A 4,938-nucleotide genomic window follows, 5' to 3' on the forward strand; every position below is an offset into this window, starting at 1 on the left:
GCTTATTTATTTTAATTAACATAGGGATCCTCTGCTAGGAACAAGGAACAACCTCCATCTACTGGCTAGATCATTGCGTCTCTTCTCCATCCAAAACCCATCCCTCATCACTCATTAAGGAGGGTACAATTTTGGAAGAAGCTTCTAAGGTCTCAAGGTAAGCTCCTGCATGAGTCTTTGCTAGCAATGCAGCTATTTAGATCTCACGGATGTCATTTGCGAGGTGTTTCTTTGGCGTGGTGGTGTTTTGTTTTGTTTTTTTTTTTTTTTCTTTTTTTCTTTTTTTCTTTTTTTCTTTTTTTCTTTTTTTCTTTTTTTCTTTTTTTCTTTTTTTCTTTTTTTCTTTTTTTCTTTTTTTCTTTTTTTCTTTTTTTCTTTTTTTCTTTTTTTCTTTTTTTCTTTTTTTCTTTTTTTCTTTTTTTCTTTTTTTCTTTTTTTCTTTTTTTCTTTTTTTCTTTTTTTCTTTTTTTCTTTTTTTCTTTTTTTCTTTTTTTCTTTTTTTCTTTTTTTTTTTTTTTGAACAACACAGAATGGTCGTTTCCCCAGGTGTATTTGCAGACAACATTTGGTGCATCTGTGTTTTAATCTAGAAAAATAGCAGCCTGGGAAGACTGAGCCATTCAGCTCAATTAAAGAAAAAAAAAAAAAAAAAAAAAAAAAAAAAAAAAAAAAAAAGCCGGGGGGTTTTTTTTTTTTTTTTTTTTTTTTTTTAATATTTTTTTTTAAAATGGAATGGCTCCTTTCACCTGTCTGTGCATCTAGCCTGTAAAGGAGTCCTTCTCCTTTTCAAAAGCAGCAAAGTATAATAATTTCAAATGGCTTAATTACAACCGGAGCGCAAATACGATTACGGTTTATATCAAGCAACTAAGCAGCTAACAATGCTGAGGTCCTTGGCGGTGAACAGTTTCGTGTTAGACAATAATCTGCCTTTCCTGCTTTCTTCTGGCTGCATGATCACTTGTTTGCGGTCAGTCACAGCGCTTAGCTATGGAGATAAGTCTAGGATTTCTATGCAAAACACCTAATTGATTATTATTTAAATATCGTCTCTTGAAGCAAATGATTCCGTGGCTCAATTTACATGTTTTCAGATTACCGGGAGGTACGAGCACGTTGGAGGTTTGGGGTTTTTAATTCGATGATGTTTATGGTTAAATCTACCCTGCGCTTGTGTGCCTCGCCCCGAGAGAGGGGAGAGAGGGGCCGGTGCCTGAGCCGGGGCTGCCGCGCATCGGCTCCCTCCGCGTCCCTAACGCAGGAACCCCAAAGTTGCTCTGCGGTACACTCGAGAGGACTCGAGGCAGGAGAAAGACGGTGATGCTAAAATATGTTGGGTTTTGACACCAAAGCGGAATTTTAAACAATGTCGTGCTCAAAAACAACCCCCAGCACAAGCCATTTAAATGCTGAAAACATTAGCCGCGTTTGATGCCACCGCCGAGAGATGTAACTCTATTCAGATTTTCCCTCTTTGTATCTAGATTGCTCGTACTAGCCGCGGACTTCACAAAGAGATGGGGTTGATCATTAATAGCCCTGTTCTCCGCCACAAGCTCGCAGAGCAGAAAATAGCGTTCGGATTTAAAAATAGACCTGGCTTTTACCACCCGACTCGCGGGCAACGGGAGCGTAATGCTGCTGCTGTTATTACTAGGCGCCTTAAATTTCTGGAAATGATTAAACTGGAAGTGTCTTGAAGAGTTGAGGTACCTGAGGGAGATGGTGTGAAGTTCTGCTGCCCTTGTGCGGCGGGAGGCGGCTGACCCGGCGCCGCGCTCCGGGAATCGCCCTTGTGCCTGCACCCGGGACCAGCAGTGGCCTTGGCTAGGACAGACTAAACCCAAACCACTGCTGCTTAAAGGGCTCTCCCTCCTCCCCACCCTCACCCCCCACCCCCCCCTTACACACACACACCGCCTCAGTACCCTCCCCTTTCTTCTAATTATTGTTGGTCAATTATTAATTTGCATGTAGACCTTGTCCTAAATCCTCAGAACTAAACACAAGATCGTTCACGCTGTAATAGGCTTTAGACTGTAGCCCGTGGCCAAGATGAATAAGGGCTCTATAGCAAAGCGGATCCCAGTGACCGCATGCTGAAATCTGTCCAGGGCACATGCTAATTACCAAGGTGGAAATGGCTCCAGCAAACGCCCGGAAAGCTCCGGGCAAGGGCTACGGCCAAGGCGAGGGCTGTCCCCGGGAGCGCTGCAACCTGATTTGGGCAGTGGCGACGCGCAGGAGAACGTTGTACCTGTGTGGACCTCCAGAGCCTCGTATCCCCCCTCATCCTCATTAGCAAGGGCAGTCTGGGTATAGTCTCACAGAAAGGGAAAAGCGCCTGTCACGTTACTAAAATATTCTGAATATTGCACATCAGGTATCCTGCCCAAAACGCTGCGGCGAAAGGAGATAAAAGCACCCTGCAACGAGAAGCTGCGTTCAGAGGCGAGGTGCTAATGCGGGCGGATTCATAAGGGATAAACCGGTAGATTTGGATTTCAGATTCCCTGTCGTGTTCTTTGTGAGCTTTTCTGTCCCCTCCCCGAGCAAACCAGCAAAACTATAGAGAGACCCTCGTGCTGTAATGGCAACCTCTCGCTACCAGCCTGCCTTAGAGCGGCGGAGTTTCCATTTGCAGCACGGAATGAGATCTCAGGAACATTGAAATAGATTTACCTTGATCTCCTACAGGCCTTTTGGAAACGGAGAAGTCACGTTTGATGCTAGCAACAAACTTTCAGTGTCCCTTTAGGTAAGAAGTGGTCTGCCAACATTAGGATGTTAATCAGAAAGCGCCTTGCAAACCCCTGGCCTCCTTTACTGGAGCAGCAGCAGCTAGTAGCGTATCCTTAACCGTACCTGATGGAGCAGAAAGAAAGGACCCTCTAATTAATTAAGTGTGTCCAACCGGAGGAGGTCTAGTCATTTCTGAGTTTTGTTATGAGTCTGCCCAATTATTCCTAACGGCGCCGTCGAGCTAAGATAGAGATGGGAATTTAACAAACAATATTTTTGGTGTCTCTGGCTTGGACCAACCCTTCGCCACTGCACCTGCAGGTAATATTTCGGTGAACCCGAGACGGCGAACGTCAGCCAAGCGGGAGGAGAGGGGAGCGGTGCCCGCACCCGGAGCGCCTGAGGCAGGGCCACAGCCACTTTAGCTGCCTGGAGGGAACGGAGCCCGGCGCTCCCTCCCCCACACCCCGGGGGCTCTCCCCACCCCCCCGCTCCCCGCCCCCAGCGGGAGCCATGAGTTTGACCGTCCTCAGCCCGGCAGGGACACGGGGACGGCGGCGACGGCGCTTCCGAGGGGGCGCGCAGGGACGGCCCGGGCCAGGAGAGCGGGCGGGCTTCGGCGGGTGTCTGTGCCTGGCGTTTTGGGCAAGACGGGCGCCATGGGAAATGCAGACCATTCCCAAGGGACAAAATATCTGGACGGGAATAAAGGAACATTTCGTTCAAGTGAAAAAAAACCAACAACAAACCAAAAAAAACCAACAACAAAAAAACCCAAACCAAAAAACCCCACCCCAACCAAACCCTGAACGTGCCAGTAGAGTGGAAAGATTATATTGAAACTATTAGAAATAAAGTCTCTCGGTGAGATTTTTTTCTTTTTCACCTCTGGCGACAGCAACTGCTGCAATCACCCACGCCAGGTAGGCACACTCGTGGGCGCAGGGTGTGCGGGGAGCAAACCCTCCTGGCAGAGGGGTGAACCCCCCTGCCCGGAGCGCGGCTGCCTCCCTCCTTCCTTCCCTCCTTCCTTCCCTCCTTCCTTCCCTCCTTCCTTCCCTCCTTCTCTCCTTCCCTCCTTCTCTCCTTCCCTCCTTCCCTCCTTCCTTCTCTCCTTCTCCACTTCCCTCCTTCCCTCCCCGGGCGGCTCCGCAGCGCTGGGCAAAGCCGCCGTCCCCGCTGCGGGTCTTGCCGCCTTTCCCCGGCGGCGCGGTCACGCGTGGTGTGCCGGCCGTGCTCCCCCCGCTCCGGCGGGATTTGGGGGCAGAGGGAAGGGACTTCGCCCGCGTCCCGGAGCAGTCGGGGCACCGCGATGTGCCGACGGGAAGGAGGGGGATCCCGAGAAAACAGCTCCCGGATCGAATCACCTTGTTTATTTTTTCCTGATGACTTGTTGTGTTAATTGACTTGTTTTCTCCAAGGAAAGCCTGTCTCTCCCTCCTCCTTCCCCACACGCCCCACACACAGATAGATATTTTTTTTTCCTTTTTCCTTTTTTTTTTTTTTTTTTCCCAGATCGGGAGTTCTCTGTAGGAGACTGCGGCTTGTGGAGGGATATACCCGTTTCAAGGGAGATTCCCTTACCCCTTTGAGTATCGTCGGTTTTATAGCTATTACTCTCTTATTAAAACACACACACACACATACAACACATTGATTTCCATCCAAAAGGGCTAATTACATTACTTACAGTAAATAGCAGCCCTGCTGTCCAGGGTCTAGTGTGCCAACAGAGAAAAAAAATCCCGGCTTATTTCACTTGATTGACTTCATCTTTGTGTGAAATTGTGTTTTATGAGCTGTATTCTGGCACTCGGAGGAATGTAGCAACATTCAATCTGCAAATAACATCAATTTTAGCTACTTAGGGGGAAAGAGAAGGGAGGAAACTGGCTGCCTGAATCTTGGGTTACATGGAAGAGGTGACTCGAGGAGCCCCTGAGGATGTCTCCGGGATGCTTTGGAAAGGAAGTGGGGGCTGGGGTACTTCTTTCACTAGTCGCGCTCGGGTTTGGTGTGGAGCGTCCCCCAGGGAACAGGGAGAGCAGAAACTGCCGCCAGGAAGATCCTTCAGTAGGGATCGAGGTGTCAGGAAACAGCCGGCAGCTGTTCCAGGGAAAGGCAAGGAAGAGTGGTGTGAAAAGTAAGTAGGAAAAAGGGAAAAGGCGGGGGGGGGGGGGGGGGGGGGGGGGAGGG

The 4,938-nt window shown here is 48.8% G+C and overlaps 1 protein-coding gene across 3 annotated transcripts in view; it reads left to right on the top strand.

Annotated features, from left to right (window-relative positions):
* LHX9 (LIM homeobox 9) overlaps window positions 1-4,938 on the top strand; it is a 21,493-nt gene that overhangs the window by 307 nt on the left and 16,248 nt on the right. For 2 of the 3 annotated variants that reach the window (XM_014943579.1, XM_014943582.1), the window contains exon 2: window positions 25-157. The gene's annotated coding sequence lies outside the window, so the exon portion shown is untranslated. Of the gene's footprint in view, window positions 1-24; window positions 158-3,448; window positions 3,666-4,938 lie in introns of those variants that run through there. The other variant, XM_014943585.1, reaches the window with a different exon arrangement.

This window comes from Calidris pugnax, unplaced genomic scaffold (genome assembly GCF_001431845.1).
Source record: "Calidris pugnax isolate Ruff unplaced genomic scaffold, ASM143184v1 scaffold63, whole genome shotgun sequence".
NCBI classification, from domain to species: Eukaryota; Metazoa; Chordata; class Aves; order Charadriiformes; family Scolopacidae; genus Calidris; species Calidris pugnax.